Below are 19,934 nucleotides of genomic sequence, written 5' to 3'. Positions count from 1 at the left end.
CCTTACCCACTCAACGTCTTATGAAGAATTCTATTATTAGGTGATCACTGTCCCCCAGATGGCTACCAATCTGTAGGTCCCCTACCATATCATCCCCCGTTGCCAATACCAGGTCCAGTAAGGCATTCCCCCTAGTGGGACCATGTACCTCCTGCATCAGGTGGAGGTCCTGTACACAGGATAGGAACCTGCGTGAACGATGGGACTTTGCTGTCTGTGTCTCCCAGCAGATGTCTGGGTAGTTTAGGTCTCCCATGACTACCAGCTCCTTAGCTTTTATGGTCTCCAAGAGCTGCCTCAGGAGTCCTGAATCTAGTTCTTCCCCTTGGTTTGAGGGTCTGTAGCAGACCCCTACCACCAAATCCCTTTCTCCTTGCCCCCCATGTAACCTAACCCACAATCCTTTTACTTCCTCATCCTTCAATTCCGTCTTGATGAGGGTCGATGTATATTGTTCATTGACATAGAGTGCAACCCCTCCCCCTTTCTTCCCCATCCTGTCCTTTCTGTACAGCCTATAACCCTCAATATGTACCGCCCAGTCGTGGGACAAATCCCACCAGGTTTCCGTTAGCCCTACTAAGTCATAGGTGTTTTCTGCAAGCAGGAGCGCTAGTTCATCCTGCTTGTTCCCCATGCTCCTAGCATTAGTATATAGGCACTTGAGCCCTGTGACTGGTACCTTTGCTGCCCCCTCAGCTCCGAATCCCAAGGGGCCCCTTATTTCTTACCTGCTTATTGCTTACCTGTGCTGTACTGCTGGCCGCCCCATGGCTTGCAGGTTCCTGATGTTCTCCTTCTTCAGGCTGGGCTGTCCTTGTGGGTGCCACATGGATTGGTGGTCCACAGCTTCCCCCACCTTCATCTTCCCCTCCCCCCAACGAGCCTAGTTTAAAGTCCGCCGGAGGAGATCCGCCAATCTAGAAGAGAACACATGTTTACCTTTGGGGGACAGGTGAAGCCCATCCCAACTGAGCATGTCCCTTGTCGTAATGTGTGGGTCGTAATCCAGGAAGCCGAAGCCTGCCTCAAGACACCATTGCCAAAGCCATCAGTTGGTCTCTCTAATGCAGTTCTCATGCCGTCTTCCACGTCCGCTCACTGGTAGGATGGAAGAGAATACCACCTGTGTACCGAACTCCCTCAGCACGCCGCCACATGTTCTAAGTACCATCCTAGTGCAGCTAAGTTTTGATTTTTCTGGTGAGGAGGTTCTCCAGATCTTACATATAATGTGTTGAGTTAATGTCTGACTGCTCCATAGAAGTAGCAGGATGGGACACTAGTATGGGAGCTGGGACTGACAATCTGCTATTTTTTGGTGTGGCAGGGCGCATGGCACACCTATCACTTTAAGAGGAAAGGCTGCAGGAGAAGCAGTCTCTAAAAGTGGCAGGTGCCAATTAGAAAATCACCTGACCAGAAGGGCGCTGGGCTTGAGGCATGTAAGCTGGTCAGGGAGGTTGGCTCTGAGAGCCAGAGAGAGAGCAGTTCCTGGCAGCAGGGCTCCTTGCAGAACAGCTGAACTGGGGTAAGCAGCACAGAGCCTGGGAGCAGGGCAGGTCAGAGAGGAGAGGTGGGTGAGCCCATGAGCTTGGAGAAGCAGGCCTTGGAAGAGATAAGCCTGATAACAGGGACAGGTGGGACTAGCTCCGAGAGGCGAAGTGCCCAGAAGAAGCGCATAAGCCTAGAAAACTTGCCAATTCAGGCCGCTAGTGCACTTAGCATAAGTTATATTTAGAGTGCAGTAAGCATTAATATGACTTAAAGTTTTCTGAGCAGTCACACGTTAAGGCTTACTCCGATCTAAAAATAGCACGTGTCCTGTGTAACAAGGCCCTAAATGAACAATATAGAAGAAGAACAGAATTTAAATAGTTTGATCAAAGTTATGTACAAATAATACGATGTATATTTCTACTATGTTTGATTACACATCTGAATATTTATTATCATATATAGACTTCTATATACTCATAAGAAAAAAATAGAAAAAGGAATGGAATATGCATGCCTTGTAGATAGGCTTGGAAGTGTTAAATCAGGAAAGTCCCCTGAAAAGATGCCATGTGAGATTGATTGATTGAGGATGGGCTGCATTTGCTCAGCAGATGGACCTGCTAGAATTGCATGGGAAGGCTTAATATATGGACGAGAAGAATTAGGAAGTCTTAGAGCCCAGTTTCTCAGTGTTGGACAGGACAACAGAATCATAATAAAGAAGTTAAAATCATGGTTAAAATGTATGTGATTCCCAAATACTTCCCTTAATGGGAGGCATCTGCCAAAGATGCTGCAGATTACCATAGGGCCCCCTAAAGTATGGTACAGCAAGGAGACACAGGTCCTTGGCTTTCATGAAATGGGAGGGCTGTGTGGTCACAGCAATGGGCTGGAAGCATGGTGGAATGGGATATAGCCTGGAAAATGCAGAGGTGCAGTAGATTGGATGAAGCAAAGGTCTTCATATCCTTCTTTCTCCTAGATCAGCTGCAGGACATGATTTATCCTGAAATATTTAAGGATCAACTTAGACAAGTTATGGGCAAATAACTGTATTTAAAAATCAGTACTGGAACCCCGCAGCAACGGGTTAAGAAAAGCCCTATTCTAATGGAAGCAGTGCTCTCAAAGTGGCAATTATCAACTTTTCTCTTATTTAATGTTTAATGGCTTTTTCTATATTTAGAACTATTGCATGCAGAAGTAACAACTAATTAGTCTGTTTTATTACATGGCCTTGCAAACAATGATATTTTGCCAGCCATTTAGCTGAAGTCAACAGTAAATTATTTGTAAATGTACAGTGTTTTAATGAATTTTTTAAGAAAGAAAATTCAGTAAAGAAAATAATTAAAACCAGTTAAATCATGCAAAGAAGAAAACTGAACTGCAGTGGTGTTACTTTCATAAGGCCATATGCAAGATGACTCATGGGAATAGCACTTACATATGCACTCTTAATTGATACAATAATGTATTCAATCTAAAGTACAAAATATTTTTTTTTAAAACAAGGCAGCTACAGATTGCCCATTCTTTCTGACTGTTGGGAGTCAGGACAGGAGGCTGACTTTAGGCCTCTGTTGAACCCGGTTACCAGAGTGGGCCTGGTTGTGAGTAGGCAAACTATCCCCAGTTGGTCCCAGTTACCCACATGGCTGTGGCTACCTGGACAGAAGCAACTGACCTCTCAGTGTGTGCATCTACATGTGCTCTTTACTCCTAATTAGCTCTTCAGTAATTAGTTGACTAATTAGCTCTTCAGTAAAACATCACAGTCTATATGGGTACCAGTATTAGAGTGCAGTAAATTAATTAACTCTGCCATAGTGTAGTACTGTCAAGGACAGTACTATCCTATGACGGAGTAATTATGTGAGCTGAAATGTGTAGATGGTGACAGGGGCTGGCTGGGGCACAAGGGTGCTAAGGTGTGGGTCTGCCTGCCATCTAGCCCTGCACTTTAGCACCCTCGTGCCCCAGCCAGCCCCTTTGCCACTTGACGCTGCCATCCAGAGCCTGGGGCTGAACTCCCAGGTCCCCTGCCAACCTAGGGCTGCTCCACCCCTTCTCAAAGTGCTGTGTTCCCAGGCATACCTGTAGATGCTGCTCCTGGGAGCATCTGACTCTGATGTGAAATGTGCTGGAGTTTATTTTGTCACCTTAATAGTATGTGTAGATGCACCCAGCAGTAATGAGGCTACTCAATGGGATGAATATTTCTATGCTGGGCTCTGGGCTCCAGGCTCCATCCACCATTCCTGTCTAGCTCCTATTCTCTAACTCATTGCTGGCTTTTTACTTCTGACTCCAGTCCAGACCTCTCTTTCTTGATACACGATTCTTAGTTTATGTCTTTAGCTTACCATATCTTGGCCCCTTACATCCATCAATAGCTACCTTCACCAAATCCTCTGGCTAGTGACTCTGGTCTGGACCTCTGCTTCGTATTCCTGCCCACTCTAGTTCATGAATCATGACTCTATTTCAGTTATCACCCACTCTTCAGCCTTTTGCAGACTTTGGTCTCCTGCTTCACCTTCTCTTGATGCCCTGCCTTGTGACTCTCTAGTGTCAAGCTCTGACTGCGTACATCCTAATTATTCTCTGACACTGATATCTTTCAGTTCACTTGGATAAATACTACCTACCAACACTTATCTAATTGATGATAGGATAATTTTAGCACTTTTCATCTGCAGATCACCATAGGACCTAACATTTCTGGGATATTAATGGAAGATATGAAAATTCACATTTTAAAGATTTAAAAAATGAGAGATGGACTTGACTAAAGTAGAGTAGAAGGCTTCTTCTGGCTTTAGCAGCTTTCAGTTTGATCTATAGGATCTACTGATTTCATACATTTTTTCCAAAGAGACTTCTGTATGAGAAGTGGTTTATTCCTTTGGTATATACTAATCTAATTCTCCCTTTCACTTTCTTTGCTGTTTCATGTGGTAACTGTAAAAAGCAACTGGTAAAGTCAACAATTTTAGCTATTTTTGATGTTCTTACAGATATGAAGTTAAAGTTACCGATAGGCGCAGTCAAACCTACAAACTCTAACATTCCTGAAATTTGGCTAACTCTTTGGGCCAAGTCTAAGTGTGATGTGTGATGTTTATTGTTACACTTAGACCAGGTTAAATTTGTGGGATATTAAGCAGTGTTAAAGTTAAAATGTGCAGTGAGCAGTCGCACATTAAGAGTTAATACCATTTCTTCAAGCTTTGACTTGCCACTAGAGGGCTTGCAAGTAAGGTTATGGCTAACAGCCAGGATGAGCTGTGGCTAATATCCAGACGAGCCTGCACATGCCTCTTGCTGCATCTCAAAGCATCTCAAATGGACTTTGAAACCCAGGGGAACCCTATCATCCTTTACCTCCCCTGTGCAAAATGGTTTCTTTTCTACCTGGGAAATCTTTTTCAATCTATAAATTTTCCTCTGCCTGATGAAGGGTGTTTGGGCCCAAAAGCTTGCAAAGAGAATATTTTTTGCTACTATTTAGTTGATCTAATAAAAGATATCGCTTCTACCACAAGAGTTTTGTCTGCCTCTGCATTATTCAAAGCAATTTTTGCTAATAAAGCTCATTAGGTTTGCTGGCATAGTACCTAAAGTTAAAGTGGATTAACTAAACAAAATAATAAGATGACAACTTAAAGTACTGATTGAAATTTCCTTTTTTGTTTTGAATCAAATTATACTTTATATTTTCATTATAGTTCTTGAATTATACTCTTTTATTCTGAAAGTTTTAGCATGTATCTTCACTTCTCATGTACTTCTTGGTCACTGTATTACAGTACTTTCACATTTTCAGTGTCCTGTTTTATATCACATAAAATCCAGTGGCGCCTACTCATGTGTGTGGAGCCTGCTCTGGCATGCTGGAAATCCAGTGCATTGGAGCAGACTCGATTAATCTAGTCTGCTGCAGCATAGAAATTGATGCACTCTGGTAGCCTTCTGCATCACATGTATCAGTGTTGCCATGTGTCTCTGCTCTGAAAGAATGGTGATAGGGCGCTTTAAAATAAAACACTTTCGATGAGCTTTAGCTCAAAGCACCCTGCCACCATTTTTTTCAGTGTGGGGTTGCATGGAGACGCTGATACATGTGATGCGCAGGCACTTTTAATTAGCATAGCTTGCTAATTTAAAAGTGCCCAGCGCTGAGTCCCAGCACATGTAAAAATGCCCAAGGAGAATGCAGGTATCCATGTTGTAGCCGTATTGGTCTAGAGGAAAAGGCAATCAGGACTCGTAGTAGAGATGATATTTTTGTGTTATCTGTTTACTAATGGAAGGCTAACTGACCTTAAAATATATAATATGCCAAAAATATATTATTATTTTGTTCTGTGCTGAAAAATATTTTTTTACATGTATTGGTCTTTATTGATGTGCATCTCATTGAAGAGTCTAAATTCCAACAAAAATGTTGATCAATTCTGTGACTGTCAAATGGAGAAGTATCTTTAGGAGTTTGGGCAATTTATATGGAAAGAAATTTGCACTTCAATATAATGATTCATATTTTCAGCTATGGAAAGATTTGGATTGGAAGATGAAACCAATCTACAAGGATCAGTCGGGAAGTAATGCCTCCTATTTTTTTCCAGACAATATTACTGAAAAAAATATTAAACTTGCGGAGAATTTGTGTGGTGTTGCTCATTACACCATGAAGGCCCTACAGTTGCTTTTGGAAGGTTCTGTAATACACAAGAAAGATATATCTATACATCTGTAGTAGTAGTAGTAGTAGTGATGACAATGAGAGAGAAGAATGAGAGACTGCTAGTAGAAGTATGCATCTTCCGTTTGGAGTACAGCTAAATGTACCTGATGTTGAGAGGCTTTACTCGGGAAGAAGTTAATTAAACCATACTAAAGCACTAAAAATGAGCATCCACACTTGTAAACTCATGGTGAGTGCCCTCTGAGTGTCTCAAAGTTGCACCAATTTAGGCAAGGGTTAACTCTGGGCCTTTTTACCTAGCTCATGTTAGGGCAAATTCAGTCTGCTCCGTGGAGATAAAATTATCAATCTGTAGTTCTCCAGCATCCCAGGATGCCCTCCTTCCACTCCCTCTCCATTCAGAACAGAGATAGCACCCATGTGTCCCTGCTCTTAGCCACACCACTGCATCCAGCCCTCTAGTAGCAAGTCAGACTTGTGCAGACAAGAAATGGCATTAACTCTTAACATGTGACTGCTCACAGCATATTCTAACTTCAACACAGCTTAATGTTCCACAAATTTAATATTGTCTAAATGTAATGTGTAACTTCCCCCTCATAGTTAGACCATTGGTCTACTGTGTGCAAAACAAACAAATGAGGGGCTAGGAAGGGATGCTTTGTAATAGTCAGACAATTCTAAGTAGAATAATAAGTGATTACATTGCACTTACTACTGAACCATGCTGTTAGAGATAATCCCCATCTCTTGGAAACAGAAATAATACATGGGCTAAGACAGAATTTTAATGGATGTCTTGTTAGTAGCAATCATATCAATCAATCACAGCTCAAATTCTACATAGCTTTCTAGCCCACCATTAACATTCTTTCTTTACAAATCATAGGGATAATTAAGCAGTTTTCAGAAGCTTGTATCAAAAGTAATTCTGCCACAGATTTTCTTGTTACTTGAATATGGTTTCTCTTATTTAAGTCTCTCTCTTTAAATTACAAAATTAACACCCAGCATACAAGTGCTGGTAGAATTAGCTCCCTTTGATCCACTTCATTCACTGTTCCAAACAATAGTCCACCTATTATGTTTCTGCATTAATTTAACCTCTTTGAGAAATCTAAGGTTTTTCTTATGACTTACAGTAAAATAGCTAGTCTATATTTTTGTACTTAATGCTGCCAGGATCACATTGTAAGTATATCATCTATCTACCAGTCCTGATGAATTTCTTGTGGGCATGTATAACTGTCATAATATCTTTAGGTATGAGAAGCAGCAATTATATTTTACTCTTTTGGTCACCTTGGCAAGGAGAAAAGAGGCTTACATGCCAATAGTAAAGTAATAATGAATTTGTGAGAGAGGAAGACACCTCTATTTTTCAGTGGAATAGATGGTATTTTGTGAGTTTAGTTTAATAATCTGATATGCTTTTCTCAAAGGGAAAAGTAATCATTTGTGATTTTATTAGGTACACTTGTCAGGATCAATAAAGAACATAGTTTAGAATGTGGAACAATAAGAACACACCTACAATATTACATTTATTAGTCAGTCAGATGTAAAGATTGGGATTTCAGGTTCAATTCATTTTTTAGAAGGAGACAGATATTGTGGGGGGAAGAGCAGGGGTGGGTGGGAGAATGGGAGGCAAAAGAAAAATAAATGTCATGTGCCCCTCTACATATTACAGGTATTGCACAATTAACTGGTTACTTGTGAAATTACCTTAAGATCCACTACATATGCAAAGTACTTATCATGCCATAAAAAGCTCCAACCAGGTATAAAGTTAGACTTAGAAAATGTGCACTAAGTTTAGAACTGGTTGCTATCAAGCTTTAATTTATACATGTAGTGGGGTCTCCTCTGTGAAGGAAATGGAACTTTTCTTTCCCGCATCCTGGGTGACTTCCTTAATCACTGATTTGTTTGGCAGTGCTCCATCCCAGGTTTTGTGGAAAAAGGCTAGTTTTCATAGACTTCATAGTTTTCATAGATTTCATAGATGTTTAGGGTCAGAAGTAGATCATCAAGTCTGACCCCCTGCCCTGGGAAAGAAAGAGCACTGAGGTCAGGTGACCTTACCCAGGTGCTTGTCCAGTCTCCTCTTAAAGACCTCCAAGGTAGGGGAGAGCACCACCTCCCTTGGAAGCCCATTCCAGATTCTGGTAACCCTTACCGTAAAGAAGTTTTTCCTGATGTCTATTTTAAATCTGTTCTCAGTCAGTTTGTAGCCATTGTTTCTAGTAACTTCAAGGGGTGCCCTGGTAAATAGAACATCTCCTATTCCTTGCTGTCCCCCCCCCGATGAATCTGTAGACAGCCACTAGATCCCCTCTCAGCCTTCTTTTGTGGAGGCTGAAGAGATTCAGGTCCCTCAATCTCTCCTTGTACGACCTTACCTGCAGGCCCCTAACCATCTGAGTATCTCTATTCTGGACCCTCTCAAGATTTTTCACATCCCCCTTGAAGTGCAGTGCCTAAAACTGAATGCAGTACACCAGCTGCAGCCTTACCAATGCCACATAGAGGGGAAGTATCACCTCCCTAGACCTGTACAGAAGAGATTCAGGTCCCTCAATCTCTCCTTGTACGACCTTACCTGCAGGCCCCTAACCATCTGAGTATCTCTATTCTGGACCCTCTCAAGATTTTTCACATCCCCCTTGAAGTGCAGTGCCTAAAACTGAATGCAGTACACCAGCTGCAGCCTTACCAATGCCACATAGAGGGGAAGTATCACCTCCCTAGACCTGTACATGATGTGCCTGCTAATGCATGATAGAGTGCGGTTAGCTTTACTGATCACTTTGTCACATTGACGACTGTCACAGAGCACTGAGGTGCCCTGCTCCCAAAGAGGGGGAAAACTGCTAGGGAGAAAGCCCTAGCAGGAAATAAGGAGCCCAGCTGTGGGTTGCCAGGGCAACCAGGGATGGTCAGCTGACCAGAAGGGGCAGGGCCTGGCTCCCTTATAAACCCTAGGGGCTGAGACTAGAGGCAGTTCCTTGCCAGCTGCCAAAGAGGAAGGAGCTCTCTGCCCTGGGAGAGAGGGGAAACCTGATGCAGGGGCTGCATCGGAGAGTTAAAGGGTCACTGGTAGGACCGAATGTTGTTTGGGCCAGTTGGCTTCTGTTTTTGTTATAGCCGAAAGGCTTGTGTTTATGTTGTTGTTTGTGACCAGTGGCTTGGGTGAGACTATTAGAGGTTGGAGGAGGCCTCATAGGGGACCCACAGTAGTGTGGGGACCCCAGCGCCAGTAGGGATGCAGCGTATGGGGTACATAGACCCCAGCCCCAGAGAGGAGCATTTGAGAAGCCCCAGAGCGGGTGTGGCAAGCCCCAGAGAGGGGGCACTATTGAGAAGCCCCAGAGTGGGTGTGGTGAACCCCAGAGAGGGGGCACTGTTGAGAAGCCCGAGTGCGGGCATGGCGAGCCCCAGAGAGGGGGCAACACTTCAGAAGGCCCAAAGAGGGGCCCAATTGTAATAAGGCCGAGGCATAACAGCTATTCCATCGGCGAGGTGTGGACTGCGGTGTAGGGGAGGAAATGGAGCCACAGATAGCGCCCCCTGGCAGCGGGGCAGTACCAGGGCAGCCTCCTGCTAATTAACACCAATTAATTAATTAACAACAAGGCATGTCAGGAAGCAACACTTCAGAAGGCCCAAAGAGGGGCCCAATTGTAATAAGGCCGAGGCATAACAGCTATTCCATCGGCGAGGTGTGGACTGCGGTGTAGGGGAGGAAATGGAGCCACAGATAGCGCCCCCTGGCAGCGGGGCAGTACCAGGGCAGCCTCCTGCTAATTAACACCAATTAATTAATTAACAACAAGGCATGTCAGGAAAGTAGGTGGGGGGTTGCCCCCAGGAACAGGTGTGCGGGCCACATTTTAGCCCGGCCCAGAGCGGCCACCTGTCACAACGACTCATGTTCATTTTGGAGTCGACTATGACTGAGATACCTTTCTGCTGGCTGTGCTGCTTAGGAAGTCATCTCCCAGTCTGTAAGTGTGTCAGTGATTCCTTCTCCCTAGGTGCACTTATCTTAAACTGTGTCCTATTCTGTTCTGCCCACTTTTCCAACCTGTCCAAATCTGCCTGAATCTGTTCCCTGCCCACTAGTGTGTTTACTTAGCCCCATAATTTGATGTCATCCGCAAATTTGGACAGAGTGCTCTCCACGCCCTTGTCCAGGTAACTGATGAAGATATTGAACAGCACTGGTCCAAGGACTGAACCTTGGGGGAACCCACTGCCCACCTCTTTCCAGGTCAATACTAACCTGTCCACCACCACTGTCTTGGTGTGTCCCCTAAGTCAATGCGCCACCCACCTGGCCATGTAATCATCTGTGTCACAGCTGCATAGTTTATTTATGAGAACGGGATGAGACACCATATTGAAGGCCTTTTTAAAATGCAACCTTGTAGATTACATCAACCTTGACTCCCTTGTCTAAGCATTGCGTGACCTGGTCATAAAAAGAAACCAGATTAGTCAGGCAGGATCTACATGCTATGAACCTATGCCCTTCAGCATTATTTTTCCTGCTGGATTCCCACAAATGTAATACTTAATAATTTTTTCAAAGGTTTTCCCAAGGATAGAGGTGAGACTGTCTGGATAGTTACCTGGATCCTTCTTCCTCCCTTTCTTCAAATTGGGACCACATTGTCCCTTTTCCAGTCCTTTGGGACCTGTCTTGAGTGCCACGAGTGCTCAATCATGTCAGTGGTTCTGCTATGACACTGGCCAATTCTCTCAGCACCCTTGGATGAAGGTCATCTGGGCCAGCTGGCTTAAATACATCCAGCCCCTCCAAGTGTCCCTTCACTAGGTTGGCTTTAACTGTTGGTGGGTTGGTGTTCCTCCTGTGCCTGCCTATAGTCCAGTTGGGCGATTTGTCTTGATCCGTGTTCAGGAATACAGAAGCAAAAAACTCATTGAAGAGCTCAGCTTTGTCCCTCTGATCTGTCACCAATTGCCCTAATCTGTCATGTAGGGGTCCTATGTTACCATGCTCCTTCTTTTTGCTCCTTATATACCTGAATAAGGACTTTGTGTTGTCTTTAATTTTTGTTGCCAGCCTGATTGCCATTGCTGCTTTGGCCTATCTAGCTGACTCCCTGCAAGTGCGAGCCAAGTAGGTATATTCCTCCTTGGTGGCTACCCCCTTCTTCCACAGTCTGTATGCCTCTTTTCACCCCTCAGTTTTCCTGGATTTCCCTGTTCAGCCAAGAGGATTTCTTGGCCCTTTTCCCCACTTTAATGTGCAATAGGATTGTCCCCTTCTGTGCCCAAAGGATTGTTCCTTTGAGGAACGGCCAACCTTCCTGGACTGCTATCTCATCAATGCTCTTGTCCTTCAGTGCCTTGCTTACTAATCTCCTGAGCTCAGTGAAGTTAGCCTTCCTGAAATCTAGTACTTCTGCCCTACTGGTTATCTTTTTCACCTTTTACCACATAGTGAATTCTAACAATTGGTGGTCACTATCCCCTAGGTTACCCTGTATCTGCAGATCACCCACCAGATCATCCCCAGGCATTTCCCCAAGCTGGACCGTATATCTCCTGTGTTAGGTGAAGGTCCTGTATGCAGTTTAAGAACCTACATGAACAGTCAGATCTAGCTGACTGCTCCTCCCAGCAAATGTTGAGGAAGTTAGGTCACCCATGACAACCATGTCCCTTGAGTGTACTGCCTCTGAGAGCTGCCTTGAGCATTCCAGGTCTAGCTCATCCTCCTGGTGTGTACGTCTGTAATAGATCCCCACTACCAAGCTCCTTTCCCCCTAGCCCCCTTGTATTCTGACCCACAGCACCTCTATTTTCCCCTCTTCTGATCCTATCTTGATTATAGAGGACATATATTGTTCCTTAACATAGAGAGCAATCTCCCTCCCTGCTTCCCCCTTTTCCCCACTCTATCGCATCTGTACAGCGTATTGCCCTCAATGCCTAGTGCCCAATCATGGGTAGGTTCCCACCAGGTTTCAGTTAATCCAGCCAGGTCAAAGTCTTTGTTTGCAAGCAAGAATGTGAGTTCCTCCTGATTGTTTCCCATGCTCCTAGCATTGGTATAGAGACAATTTAGCCCCCTGATAGGTGCCCTTGGTACCCCCCTGTCCTGATGCCTATTGGGCCCCATACTACTTACGTGGACTGTTCCAGTGCGTGGCTCATGGTTCGTTGATCCTATGTTCTCTATGTTTTCTGCATCCCTGTCCCCCAACTAACCTAGTTTAAAGCCCTACAAGGGAGATTAACCATCCTGTAAGAGAACAGACTCTTATCTTTTGTAGAGAGATGAAGACCATTGTGTCCCAGCATGCCTCTTTCATTGAAGTGCGGATCATGGTTGAAGAATCCGAAACCTGCATGATGGCACCAACTTCGGAGCCACAAGTTGACTTCTTTAATACAGGTGTCTTGATGCTGGCTGTGGCCACTGACAGAGAGGATTCACGAGAAGACCACCTGCACCCCCAATCTCCTAAGCCTGGCCCCCAGAGCTTTATAGTCACTCATGATACATCCTGGACTACTCCTGGCCACATCATTTGTACCCACATGGATGAGAACCATGGGATAGTAGTCAGAGGGCCAGATGAGGTCAGGAATCCTTCCAGTGATGTCCCAAATCTGGGCTCCAGCCAGGCAGCATACCTTCTGTACCATGAGATCCTGGCGACAGATGACTCCCTCTGTTTCTCTCAGGAGGGTTCCTATGGGACTATGAAGCTCCCAGGGAAAATTCATAGATGTCAATCCTGAATGCAATTATTGTGTGAAGTCAGGCACTTAACTTTCTTTGTGGGTTGTGTCTTAGATCACAACGCTCTCCTGAGTATGACTAAACACTTGTACAACAGATCTCCAAATTATACAATTGTTCCAACAAAAATTCCTTGCCTCTTATACCCTTCCTTGGGAATTTCCTGTGATATATTTTAGGTGGTTCCTTGCTCGGAATACTGTTATGGCAACTTTTCCTAACTGTGGAACAAACCATAGATAATATGAACGGGCTTTCAAAACCAAGATTCATTTGTTTATACAGCCACTATACATTGGCTGTAAGCCTGGATGTCTATACCTAGACCAGACAAATTGTTCTTGTATAGGAATGGGAGAAAAAGATTCCATTTCAGAAATGAATGTTCAGAAAATTTGCCTCCATCTGTGGCAAAATGCCTTGAGATTCATGTTGATTCATATTTCTTAAAGAAATTATAATGACTTTGGATACTGCCTTGGCACCAATGGCTAAATTAAAATTACCTTAATGGAACTGTAAGAATTTACTCCAACTGATGACCTGCCTTATAATTTCTCTTTAATAAACAGGTTGGATGTTTTATTTCCTTTGGTATATTTTCCCTTAAAGATCATTGAATAGAGTATGGTTTGAAAAATTTAGGAATTTCACTTTCACCTACTAAGTTACTGTTTTGGGCATAATATGTTATCAAACATTTGATAAGTAGGCAGCATTTTTATGGATGACTTTCATGCACAAAGATTTAGGCCTCTAAAAATATAATGGGAGGGAAAAAAACTAACTTTCACTTGAAAGGGCTTATATCAAAGCCCCAGAACAGAAATGATGACAACTTTGTCCTTTTGGAGTTTTACAGGTCACTGACACTTCTAATCTTCCAATTATGAAGACTTTTGATAAGTGAATATTTGTAACTTGAATCTGGGTCTTGTAACAGCAGTTGTTTGAACCTTTCCTTATGCCGCTTTTCAGATAACATGGAAACATCTATGTTCAAATCTTTAACTAAGGGCTAATATCCTCTTTCAACTTTAATTTTAATTATGTTTTCTGGGGGATCTTTTAGCTTTCCAGGATTTCATAGACATGTGTTTTTTGCAAATAAACAAAAAACATTACTTTCTTCAGTAGCGTTTTCCTTACTTTATTATAATGTCAATGCTGTCAATTTTGCTTTTTTTCATAAAACACTTTAAATTGAGATTAGTCCTGAGTTCTTATACATCAGCTGAGAGGTTGTTTTTTTTCACAGTGCTATGAATCTGGTTGTTTTTATGTTTATCTATTGGGTTGCTATAGTTGCTTTTAATCTCATTTATTTTCTTCTAACGTTTGATTTCTGTAACCACAGCTTTTTTCCCAGAGTCTTGACTTCTTCTATTAGTCACTTTGTTCAGGTGTTATATGAATTTAACTCATACTATCCAGCTCATAGAGCCATCTTCCAAACCTGGACTTGATCTCTCACTTTTCCAGCTGAACAAAGGCTCAATAATATTCAAAAGTTGTCATTGCCTTTACCGGTACAGGATTATACCCTACATGTATGTCAACACAGATGTACTGTACTATTCATGTAACAAATTAAACCACAGTAGTTAATTATGATAGAAAAGACTAGGAATTCAGATGTTGCCTACATAAGTGAGCTGATTTCAACAGGCTGAAGAACATACATCATCCATTCCCTTCAAATATTTGTTTGAGAATCATAAAACCATAAGATTGGAAGAAATTCAAGGGTCATCTATTCTAACCCCCAGAACAAAGTTTTTTTCCATTTGTAAATCATTACAGCTGGATGTCTATCCAGCCTCTTCTTGAAAGTCTCCAGAGAAGGAGACTGGGCCACTCCATAAGCAATTTCTTCTATTGGAAGAACAATTTTTCACCATCTTCTTTGTGGCAGATTTTCAGTACACATATCTAATTCTTTCTATACTTGGGAACAACCAAGGTTAAATCACTCCCAGGAGAAACTCTCCAGCATACCCCCCCACCTCACACCTCCTATCCCCAGGGTGGGAGCAGATCACAACCACTTTACAATCCCTACGTTGTGCTGCAGGGAAACACAGGCTGACTATGGGCAGCCTAGGTCAGTCAATCAGGGCTGCAAATGCATTGCTACCATATATCACCAGAGCAGGGTGAGATGTGCACATTGCTCCCTCAATGCCCTTCTTGCACAGTGTCAGCACTGCAAACTCTTCACTCTTCGAGGTCTCAGAACTCAAATGTTTGTTTATATGGCTCTGGGTGAATTTCTCTACCAGGAGAACAAACCTGGGAAAATTGTCCCAGATATTTTGAATGTGTGTACACAGGCTATGATTCCTTACATGGCTTGCATTCCAAGCCCTGTATCATTTTTGTTGCTCACATCTACGCTCTTTTCAGTTTCTCTATATCCCAAAATGATTTACCCAAAACTGGATGCAGTGCTCCAGGTGAGGTCTAGTCTGCACTAACTAGACTGTTACTATCACCTCCCGTGTCTTATATACTATGCTTTTCTTAATAAGGCTAAAAATTATGTTTGCTTTTTTGAAACAACAGCATATTCCTGACACACGTTGAGTTTGTGATCTACCAAAGCTCCCAGATGCTTCTTGACAGGGTCACTGTCAAACCAGTGCATTTTTGTCATTTATATTGAATCCTTCTGTACCTTGCTCTAATTTACAGGACTAATATTGTATCGATAGGCTCTGGACGGCTTCGTTAGGCCTGAACACTATATTCCAATTTCTCTTTGGGGGAAAAATTTATGTTGATATGGTCCATGAATGTTTTCCAGCCACCAGTGGCTTCTTAGGAATCCAGTAGCACCTGCAGAATTCTAATTTGAATGTTTTCCAGTTTAGTTTTACTGAATAAGAGTCACTTCTTCCATCTGAGCTTGTCCGGGTTAAAGGAAAGCAGCCTAGTCATCCTGATAGCAGGTTAAGGACTGCATAAAAGATTAGGAGCTTTTAGAGTGGCTCCTAGGTTCAAGAAAGTTTTTATAATACAGATATAGTTTTGATTATGTTCAGCTGTTTGATAAGCATGCAAAGCAGAACCCAATGCTGTGATTCCAGCCTGTAACATTTTTTATTTTGAGAACCATTAACACCAATAAATATAACTTTTGGAAAGCAAGATTTATTTTCCCCTTCAAGCCTTCCATTAGGGCACAGTGAGGCTGACCCTTTTCTCTATTCTTCTGTTTCCCATGAGTGGGAGAACTAATTAAATGTTTGAAATGCAATAGAGAGCTGATCTGGCAAATCAGTGTCATGAATTGCTCTAGCATAGACCAGAAGCGAATTACTGCAACTCAACATAAATGGAAGGTAGTGAAGAAGAAATTATACTCTGAGGGGAGTCTCTGAATAACAATGTCTCCTGAAGTTATTCCTGGGATATTACAGCTGACATACCATCTTTTGCTGAGGGCCATGCCTAAAGGCACAATCTAAACTTAAATAATTCAGCCAGTATCTAAATTGCTCCAAATACATCTTCAAATTTCTACTGTCTTGGTTCATTTCTATTTTCTGCTATACTAAAATAAAATGCTACAGAAGACATTTATAGAAGCCTCCTTCAGCTATCACTTTCTTCCCAAATATGTAATTTATAAATTTAAAGTTTATTTCTTTCCTCCTTACTTTGATAAACTGCTTTTATAAACACTTGCGTGCTCTTTAATGTAAAAACATAATAATATATGGTAGATATGCCTTGGCTATGGTATAGGTGATTGCTTAGAAATTGTCATTAGAGAGAGCACTGTGCTCAGTCCAGGCAGGGGTGGGGGTTGGGGACAGGAACACATTCTGTAACTTTTCTACCTACAAAGGTTGGGTGCCTATACACGAGTGTAGAGGCTGTTCTGATGCACTGTAAATACAGTGCATAGGAGCAGATTAAATTAATCTAGTCTCCTGGAGCATGGTAATTGCTGTGCTCCAGCCAGCCTCCCTGTCTCGTGTATCAGCATCCCCGTGCTTCAAAATGGTGGTGGGGGTGCTTTATCTAAGCTTGTTAGACAAGCTTTAGGTAAAGCACCCCTGCTGCCATTTTGAAGCACAGGGGTGCCAGTAGATAAGATGCTCCAGGTGCTTTAATTAGAGTGACTTTTGGAGCCACTCTAATTAAACCAGTCCTCTCCACCCTCCAGTCCCCCGACTCCTGGACCATGTGTATAAGTGCCTGTTTTTATTAGTATGTATTATGCATGAAGAACTACTTACCCTCAAGCCCACTTTTTATTTTATGAAGAATACTAATCAATACTATTTTCTTTGTTTTTTCTGTTTAACATTCCTGAAGTTGGCAGTTGAATGAATAGCTATATCTTATTGTTTTCTTGTTCTGATATGGATATGCAATATAGTAATTAACTTTAAGAACATAATGATGCAAACTGACTATATGATAATAATGAATATAACAATGTGAATGATTTGAACTACAGTTCTATCTTTTAAAAAGTTCCAGCCTGATTGCATATAGTTTATATTTTTCTTTAAAAGGAATCATTGGTGAAAGGAAACAACGGTTGATAATATCAATTACAGGGCCCTCTTCTTCTAGCTACATGATAATTAAGCTTGATAGTTAAGCTTCTGTCTGAAGACTAGTTTCTAAGAATAAACATTCACACTTTCCAGAGAGATAAAGGGGAAATTAATTGGGGAGATTTTTCAAAAGTTGAAAGAGGACTTACACACCAAGGTCAACCAGTCTCCAACTGGGTGCCCAGATTACAGATAAAGTATGAATAATATTTTTATAGTCCTAATGAGAAGACATGTCCCTGAGAAGAATTTCTCTTCCATTCCATCAATGTAGTGACACAGTTGGATGCCTGGGGGGCAAGTGCAGAGACACTTCCAGTTGCCACTGGAGCAATTATGATTAATGGCAGCAGCCACTTTTTGCCCTCCCCTAGGTTGGTGTCCCAGGCAGTTCTTCTGGTTAGTACACCCAAATTAGGCTACTGCTCCACCCACATTACAATACATAGCTTCCCATGTGTTTCTGTCAATAGTAAGATAGTTGGGTTGAGACAGAGAAGGCCAGGAGAAGGAAAAGCTGTAGAAGTAAAATGTACTTCTATAGAGATCCATTATACAAAAAACATTTTGAAATTTAAGCAGATGGCAAGTACTGCTATCTACTGAGATTACTTTGGTAAGATATGCCATAACTATACCTCAACAGATTATGACCTTGAAGGCAAATATAACAGAAACACATGCTGTTAGATTGCATAGAACCTGTACAGTTAGTTCCCATAAAGCCCATCATAAGTTATAAAAGCAGTATTCAACCTTTTTGGCCAGCAGACTGAATGGGGAGTGCCCAGGCCATCGGTGGGCCAGATCCATCTTGTGGTTCCAATCTGGCACAAGGCAGCCATGGCAGAGCCCCATCTGGCCATGTGGAGGGGGGGAAAGGGGCATTCTGGATCCAACCTGGCCCATGGGGAAAAGGGGTGTGGCCAAGCCCCAATCCAGCCCTTCAGGGGGAGGGGGCATAGCCCAGCCCCCAACTCAGCCTCACATGAGGGAAGGGAATGTGGCCAAGCCCTGCAAGGGGAAGGGACTGTGTCCCATCTCCAAACTAGGCTTGCAAAGGGAAGGGGATGTGGCCCAACTCTGGGGGGAGGGGCGGGGGGCTTGCCCCATCCCCAATCCATCCCTGTGCTGGAAAGAGGGCATGGCCCAATCTCATCCAGCCATGGGAGTGTGGGGAAAGGATATTACCTGGCCACAACTTGTTGGGCAGGGGTTGGTGTTTGGGAATTTGGTAGCAGGGGAGTGGTGGCCATATGTATTGTCACCGCTCCCCTACCACTAAGTTTCCCAATCAGTGGGGAGCCTCACAGGCTGGATAACTATGATGCCATGGGCTATGTTTGGCCCACAGGTGAGAGGTTCTGCACCCCTGAGTTATAAAACAAGAAAGGATCATTGTGATCATCTAGTCTGACCTCTTATAATAATCAGTAGTGTGCAGTAACTACAAGGGAAGGATGTCTCCCACAACATTCTCATTATCAAGTTAAGGAAATACAGACTAGATGAAAGTATTGTAAGATGGATACATAACTGGTTGGATGACTGTACTAAATGAGTAATCATCAACGGCACAGTTTTTAATTGGGAGGAGGTATTAGGTAGGGTGGCCCAGCAGTCTGTCCTGTGTCCAGTAATGTTTACTATCTTCAAAAATGATCTGGATGATAGAAGTGAATGCATGTTTAGCACATTTTCAGAAAGAACCAAGTTGAATGGAGTTGTGGATTCTCCAGAGAGTAGGGTTATGATCCAGAATGATGTGGACAGACTGGAGAAATGGTCTACTGCAATCAGTTAGATGAGATTCAGCAAGTAAAATTGAAAGCCCTGCACTTGGGACAGAATAATGGCATGCATAAATACAGATTAGGGAATAACTGGACTAGGCTGCAGTACAGAAGAGAAGTATCTGGGGGTTTCAGTAAGCCATAAGTGGCATAGAAGCTAATAGTATACAGCTGTTGCAAGAAGGGCCAACAGCCTACTTGGATGTATTCACGGGATTACTTGCAAATCAAGGGATGTGGTTCTTATACTCTAGTCAGCACTGGTGAGCCCTCACCTGGAGCACTGTGTCTAGTTTTGGGTCCCACCCTTCAAGAAGGATGTAAACAGTTTGGAAAGAGTCCAGAGCTCAGCAACAAAACTGGTTAGGAGCCTGGGAGGAGAGACTTATGAGGAAAGACTGAAAGAACTAAGGTTATTTAGTGTGGGGAAGTAAAAACTTGAGGTGGGATTTGATAACTGTCTTCAGATACCTAAAAGGAGATTACAGAGAGGATGGAGATGGGGTTGTCTCTGTAGCCATAGGTGACAGGGCTAGGACCAACGGTCTCAGACTGCAGCAGAGGTAATGTAG

This window comes from Alligator sinensis, unplaced genomic scaffold (assembly GCF_000455745.1).
Source record: "Alligator sinensis unplaced genomic scaffold, ASM45574v1 scaffold513_1, whole genome shotgun sequence".
Lineage (NCBI taxonomy): Eukaryota > Metazoa > Chordata > Crocodylia > Alligatoridae > Alligator > Alligator sinensis.
The sequence above is the reverse complement of the archived record's forward strand: the minus strand, read 5'-3'. Positions refer to the sequence as shown.